The sequence below is a fragment of the Protopterus annectens genome, chromosome 3.part1 (genome assembly GCF_019279795.1).
Source record: "Protopterus annectens isolate FY-2018-M chromosome 3.part1, PAN1.0, whole genome shotgun sequence".
Classification (NCBI taxonomy): Eukaryota; Metazoa; Chordata; order Ceratodontiformes; family Protopteridae; genus Protopterus; species Protopterus annectens.
In genome coordinates, this window is record NC_056732.1 from 1,907,700,033 (window position 1) to 1,907,707,532 (window position 7,500).

At 56.2% G+C, this 7,500-nt stretch overlaps 1 non-coding gene and 1 pseudogene across 1 annotated transcript; both read right to left on the reverse strand.

Moving 5' to 3' along the window:
* LOC122799047 overlaps positions 1-1,592 on the reverse strand; it is a 4,410-nt pseudogene extending 2,818 nt beyond the window's left edge.
* A 399-nt stretch (positions 1,593-1,991) lies between these two features.
* LOC122798944 lies at positions 1,992-2,145 on the reverse strand. The gene has a single exon (XR_006364364.1). It is a non-coding gene; the product is annotated as a 5.8S ribosomal RNA (ribosomal RNA).
* Positions 2,146-7,500: the final 5,355 nt, after the last annotated feature.

The following is a 7,500-nucleotide window of genomic DNA, read 5'->3' on the forward strand; positions in this document are numbered from 1 at the left end:
TCGGCTCCCAGCACCAGCCGTGTATGGGCTTGATGCTCCAGTGCCAGCGATTTTCAGGGCTAGTTGATTCGGCAGGTGAGTTGTTACACAGTCCTTAGCGGATTCCGACTTTTATGGCCACTGTCCTGTTGTCTGTATCAACCAACACGTTTTCTGGGGTCTGATGAGCACTGGCATTGTATGCCTTAACCCAGTGTTCGGTTCATCCCACAGCACCAGTTCTGCTTACCAAAAGTGGCCCACTGGGTGCTCGCATTCCACGCCCGGCTCCAAGCCAGTGAGTGGGGCTTCTTACCCATTTAAAGTTTGAGAAAAGGTTGAGATCGTTTCGGCCCCAAGACCTCTAATCATTCACTTTACCAGATAAAACTGTGTCTGCCAAGTGCCAGCTATCCTGAGGGAAACTTCAGAAGGAACCAGCTACTAGATGGTTCGATTAGTCTTTTACCTCTATACCCAGATCAGATGACCGATTTGCACACCAGGACTGCTACGGACCTCCACCAGAGTTTCCTCTGGCTTTGCCATGCCCAGGCATAGTTCACCATCTTTCGGGTCCCACCAGGTGCACTCATGCTCTCCCTCCCTGACGGGATGGGTGAGATGGGCAGGCGGTGCACCCCCGCGTGGGACGGGGGGATCCAACCTCAGCCGATGCATGTTGGCCCTCACTTTCATTGCGCTGTGGGATCTCCTGCCCACCCTCGGACTCTTGCACCTGTTAGACTCCTTGGTTCATGTTTCAAGACGGAACAGCTGGGTCACCGATGTCGCCATGGACCACGGGTACCCAAGGCGAGCCCGCCTGCCCGGTGGTGGGATGCTGCCAGGCCCAGTCAACAGTCCCACTGGGTGCCAGGGGACCCCGGGCCACACCACGAGGTCGGGGTGGTGTGGCAATGGTCATCTGCCAAGACCCCGGGGCATGGTGAGGGCTGATGCCGCGGGCTGTATCACTCCCCTCTGGGGAGGGGCGCCACCTTCTGCATGGCCTTCCCGGCTGACCTGGAGCTGGTCGCGGTGCACTGCCGCAGAGGAAGTGCACCTGACAGCGGCCAGCACAACCAAGGATGGACCCCCCCAGAGGGGGAGGGGTATCCACCTTGCCCGGGCAGCCGGCATGGCCGTTGAGTTGAATCCTAAAGGGCAGACCCCACCTGTTTACCTCTGAACAGTTTCACGCCCTCTTGAACTCTCTCTTCAAAGTTCTTTTCAACTTTCCCTTATGGTACTTGTCCGCTATCGGTCTCATGCTGGTGTTTAACCTTAGATGGAGTTTACCACCCACTCTGGGCTGCATTCACAAACAACCCAACTCCGGGAAGACCTGATCCTGAAGCACAGGGGGGCCACCACCGGCCTCACACCGTCCGTGGGCTGAGCCTCGGTCACAAGGACTTGGGCCCCGTGGGCAGAGCTGGGGAGAAGGACTTCCGTACACCACATTTCCCGTGCCCGTCTCCCAGGCGGGGATTCAGCGCTGGGCTTTTCCCTCTTCACTCGCCATTACTGAGGGAATTCGGGTTAGTTTCTTTTCCTCCGCTGGATAATATGCTTAAATTTGGTGGTTCGCCATGTCTGATCTGAGGTCGCGTTCCAAGTGTGGTCATGGGCAGGGGGCAGGATGGCAGCGAGGGCCTCGGGGATGGACAGACTACCCGTCCTCCCCTAGCCTGCACACCCTCTCCCTGCCACCAGACTCCGTGTGACAGAGTAAGATGGCCAACATCGCCCCAGCATGCGGGTATCGGGCTATGCCCCAGGAGGGCAGCCTGGTGGTGTTAACACTGACAGCCTCTGGGGGGTGGGCTGGATGTGCGGCTGCTCCCTCCCATCCTCAGATGGGCTTCACTGCTCGGGGAGGTGGGGGACCCCTCTCCTCCATCCGCATCTTTCCCTGGGGGGACGGGGACCCACAGCAGGCTCCCTTGACTCTGCAGCCATGCCCTTGATGGGAACTGGACACACCTGGGGGATGATGGAAGGCACGGTGACCCTCAGACAGGCATAGCCCCAGGAGTAACCCAGGGCCACAAAGTGCATTTGAAGTGTCGATGATCAATGTGTCCTGCAATTCACATTAGTTCTCACAGCTAGCTGCATTCTTCATCAACACAAGAGATGAGTGATCCACCGCTCAGAGTCGTACAGTTCTCGTTCACCGAGGCACCGCTGCCCGTGTGGCATCGCACTCAAGATGAGCATGCAAGATTTCACAGGCATCGTCGTGGGCGTCCAGATCAGGGTTACTGGCCCTACACCACAAGACAGCAGGGAGTCTCACGGTGGCTGGCGAGTGGCCACACAACCGACCTTCCGGGTCTTTGAACTGACACCCCGCGTGGAGCAGGGATCCTCTACAGGTACCCACAACCAACATCAAAGAGAGAGGACTCTGGTGTGTCACCCCCGGGGGTGGCCCGGCACAGCCAGAGGGGAGGCCACCGCCCCCCTGCCGGAATGGCACCCTCTCCCTCCCCCTACTACATGGGGAGCCAGCCACCTCCAGGGCACATAGCAGACCGCACCATTGGCTGGGTGCTCCCTCCACCACCATCCCCTCAGGGCAGCAGAGGAGCACCCACACCTCCCACCACATGGACGGACCCCCTCTCACTGCCACCAGGAGGCACGGGGGACAGACACCACCCCTCCTCTCACTCCCTCCACTCCCTCTCTCCCTCCCCCAAGGAGCCACGGGCTTAGTCCCATTGGTTTCCACCAGGGCACACAGAGAGATAGGAGTCAGAGAGAGAGAGACACAGAGAGAGACATAGAGGGTCAGGGTGGTGGAGCAAGGAGAGGCCCTGGTACCCAGGGATAGCACCATCCCGGGAACCTCGGTGTTAATGATCCTTCCGCAGGTTCACCTATTGAAACCTTGTTACGACTTTTACTTCCTCTAGATAGTCAAGTTTGATTGTCTTCTCAGAGCACCACCGGGGTTGATCCGAGGACCTCACTAAACCATCCAATCGGTAGTAGCGACTGGCAGTGTGTACAAAGGGCAGGAACTTTATCAACGTGAGCTTATGACCCGCACTTACTGGGAATTCCTTGTTCGTGGGGAATAATTGCAATCTCCATTCCCTATCACGAATGCAGTTCAGTGGATTACCCGGACCTTTCGGCCAAGGGTAGACTTACGCTGATCCATTCAGTGTAGCACACGTGCAACCCAGGACATCTAAGGGCATCACAGACCTGTTATTGCTCAATCTTGTGTCCCTCTAAGAAGTTGGAGACAACCGCACGGGGCCGCATAACTAGTTAGCATGACGGAGTCTCGTTCATTATCAGAATTAACCAGACAAATCGCTCCACCAACTAAGAACAGCCATGCACCACCACCCACAGAATTGAGAAAGCACTATCAATCTGTCAATCCTTTCTGTGTCCGGGCTGGGTGAGGTTTCCCATGTTGAGTCAAATTAAGCCGCAAGCTCCACTCCTGGTGGTGCCCTTCTATCAATTCCTTTAAGTTTCAACTTTGCAACCATACTCTCCCCCAGAACCCAAAGACTTTGGTTTCCCAGAAGCTCCCCGGTGGGTCATGGGAATAACACTGCCAGATCACTAGTCACCATCATTTATGGTTGGAACTATGATGGTATCTTATCATCTTCAAACCTCCAACTTTTGTTCTTGATTAATGAAAACATTCTTGGCAAATACTTTTGCTTTCGTTCATCTTGTGCCAGTCCAAGAATTTCACCTCTAGTGGCACAATACAAATGCCCCTGGCCGTCCCTCTTAATCATGGCCCCAGTTCTGAAAACCAGCAAAATAGAACCAGAGTACTATTCCATTATTCCTAGTTGAAGTATTCAGGCGACCGGCCTGCTTTGAACACTCTAATTTTTTCAAAGTAAACACTTCAGACCGCCAAGGCACTCAGTTAAGAGCATTAGGGGAGCACCGAGAGGCAGGAGCTGGGACAGGCGGTAGCTCACCTCACCGTGGACCACCAGCCCAATCCCAAGATCCAACTATGAGCTTTTTAACTGCAGCAACTTTAATATATGCTATTGGAGCTGGAATTACCATGGCTGCTGGCACCAGACTTGCCCTCCAGTAGATCCTCGTAAAAGGATTTAAATTGTACTCATTCCAATTATAGGGCCTCGAAAGAGTCTTGTATTGCTATTTTTCTTCACTACCTTCCTGAGTTGGGAGTGGGTAATTTGCGCGCCTGCTGCCTTCCTAAGATGTGGTAGCCATTTTTCAGGCTCCCTCTCCGGAATCGAACCCTGATTCCCCATTACCCGTGGTCACCATGGTAGGCACAGATAGTACCATCAAACATTTATAGGGCAGACATTAGAATGTTGCGTCACTGCCACAAGGGCACTCGATCGGCCCGAGTTTATCTAGAGTCACCAAAGCTGCTAGGCCAAGACCCGGATTGGTTTTGGTCTGATAAATGCACGCATCCCCAGAGGTCAGCGCTCGTCAGCATGTATAAGCTCTAGAATTACCACAGTTATCTAAGTAATGGTGGAGCAATCAAAGGAACCATAACTGATTTAATGAGCCTTTCGCAGTTTCACTGTAGTGTCCATGTTCACTTAGACTTGCATAGCTTAAACAAGCATACGCTACTGGCAGGATCAACCAGACAGGAGCACCTTGGTGGGCAGGCAGAGAGGAGGGGCCAGAGCCCACACCTCCGCCAACAGGAGAGGTCCCTCTCCCCACAAAGGGGGCACCCTGGGTGCTGCTTGTGGACAGGCAACCATGACCCCGGTAGGCCGCAGGCTGGCTCAGTGCACGTCAGTGCTCATAGCCAGAGAAAAGTGGGAGAGAGTCCCCACACACACTTCAGCAATGCACGGATGCCGAGCAATGGCAGCCGTGTCAGAGGACTCCTTCACTACAGCCCAGGCTCTTCGGTCTCACCTCGATTACCACCATGAGGGGCATGGAATGCTCCACACCCCCATCTATACCTCGCTCCCAGGGCATAGAAGCTCGACCTGCAAGCCATGACTCAAAAAGCGACGCCGCAGGGGCCCTCCTCCAGTGGGAGTCAGTTGGCCTGAACAATCAATGGAAGGTGGGTAAAGGTATCTCAGTCCCATGCAGACACCTGGCAGGACATTCTGCCCCATGGCTGGGACATGCTCACACTTTGACGAGATGCCCCATCGTACCTTAACTCCTGGAGGCTGCAAATCATGCCAGATCACGAGTGCCCACCGAACTATCGAGGCAGTGAACCTGCAGGGTGCGACCACCCCTGTGGTACTCCCCTCAGCCACCAAGGGGCAGATCCACTCTCATAGGGACTTCCACGTCCCCCTCCTTTCCCTTCCACAGGGGTTCAGGGGACTTTGCGATATTTCAGGGATGCCATCGGCTACTGGGAGAGGTCAGACACCTTCTCACTGCCCGGCAGGAGCCCTCCAGGCTCCACAGACATCCACCGGTTGCTCCGTCGAGGACATGTGTCATGGGGGGCCTCTCCCTGCCTTCTATCATCCAGTCAGGAGCTCTCCTGGCCCTGCAGCCTTCCGCCCATTGGTCCTTTGAGGACTTCCGCATGGAGGGGGCTGCAGGGCCAGGAGAGCCTGCAGGGTGTGAACACCCCCATGGAACTCCCCTCTGCTGCCGAGGGGCAGGCACTCTTTCATTGGGACTTCCATGTCCCCCTCCTTTCCTGTCCAGAAAGGTTTCAGGGACTTTGTGATATTTTGGGGACGCCATCGGCTACTGGGCAAGCTTGGACACCTTCCCCCTGCTTGGCAGGAGCCCTCTGGGACCCGAAGATTCACACCGGTCACTCCCTTGAGGACTTCCATTATGGGGGGCCTCTGCCTGCCCCATATCACCCAGTCAGAGGTCTCCTGGCCCCACAGCCTTCTGCCCATTGGCCCCTTGAAGGCTTCCACATGGAGGCGGCTGTGGTTCGGACCCCCCTCACACAGGCCGGAGCTCTCCCAGCCCAGCTGATTTTGGCCTTTATCTCCCTTCACAACTTCCATGGGGAGGGACCCCCTCTGGGCTTCCACTTCTTCACGGATGGGAGGACTCTTTTCCTGGGTTACGTATCTCCAGGAGGCTACCATATCATAATGTGTCAGCCGTGCCCTCGGAGCTTCTCAGGGGAGCTTCCACCGATCCTTCCCAGCCTCGTGGAACTCTGTTGAGCCGCAAGGCCTCAGACAGACCCTCATCCAGACCTCCACGTCCCCCCTCCTTTCAGGTCTAGAGAACCACGGTCCCCATCTCCCGCAGATCCCCTGCAGGCTTCCAAATAGTGCCAGATCATGTGTGCCCACCGAGCGATCAGAAGAATGAACCTGCAGGGTATGACAACCCCTGTAGAGCTCACCTTGGCCACTGAGGGGCAGGCATGCTCTCATCTGGACTTCCACATCCCCCTCCTTTCCCATCCAGAGGGGTTCTGGGGACTTGCAATATTTCGGGGATGCCGTCAGCTACTGGGCAAGGTCAGATGCCTTCCCCATGCCCAGCAAGAGCCCTCCAAGACCCACAGAATCCCACTGGTTGCTTCCTCGAGGACTTCCATCACGGGGGCCTCCGCCTGCCTTCTATCACCCGGTCAAAAGCTCTCCTGGCCCTGCAGTCTTCTGCCCATCGGTCCCTTGAGGACTTCCACATGGAGAGGTCTGTAGTCCAGACCCTCCCTCACCCAGGCCAGAGTTCTCCCAGCCCGGCTTATTTCTGCCCCTATCTCCCTGCCCAACTTCCATGGGGAGGGACACCCTCTGGGCTTCCACTTCTACATTGGCGGGAGGACTATTTTCCCGGGTTACATATCTCCAGGACACTGCAAAATCGTAATGAGTTAACCATGCCCTCAGAGCATCTCAGAGGAGCTTCCACCGATCCTTCCTAGCCTCATGGAACTCTGCTGGGCTGCAAGGCCTAAGCCAGACCCTCATCCAGAGTTCCACGTCCCCCATCCTTTCAGGTCCAGTAAACCACGGTCCCCGTCTCCTGCAGATCTTCTGCAGGCTGCCAAGCCATGCCATGTCTCCATGCCCTTGGAGCTTCTCAGGGACCTCCAATCTAGGCCACCCTCGTGGAACTCCCCTCGATTGGCGAGAGGCAGGCACTCTCTCATCGGGACTTCCACGTCCCACTCCTTTCAGGTCCAGAGCCATTCTGGAGACTTGACATTTCTGGGACCCCGATGGGTATTGGGTGAGGTTGTACGCCTTCCCCCTGCCTGGCAGGAGCACTCCTGGCCCCCAGCCTTCTGTCAGATGCTCCCTTGGGGACTTCCATCCCCTGAGGGGGGCAGAATCTGGACCCTCTCACCCAGGTGGCAACGCTCCCTGCCAGGCCACTTTCAGCCTCTATCCCCCTTCTGGACTTCCATCCTGGAGGGGGCTGTGGTCTGGACCCCCTCACCCAGGTGGAAGCTCTCACAGCCCGGTTGTTTTCCACCTCTCTCTCCCTTAAAGACTTCCATCGGGAGGGACCCCATCATGGCTTCCACTTCTTCCCATGCAGGAGAGCTCTTTTCCTGGG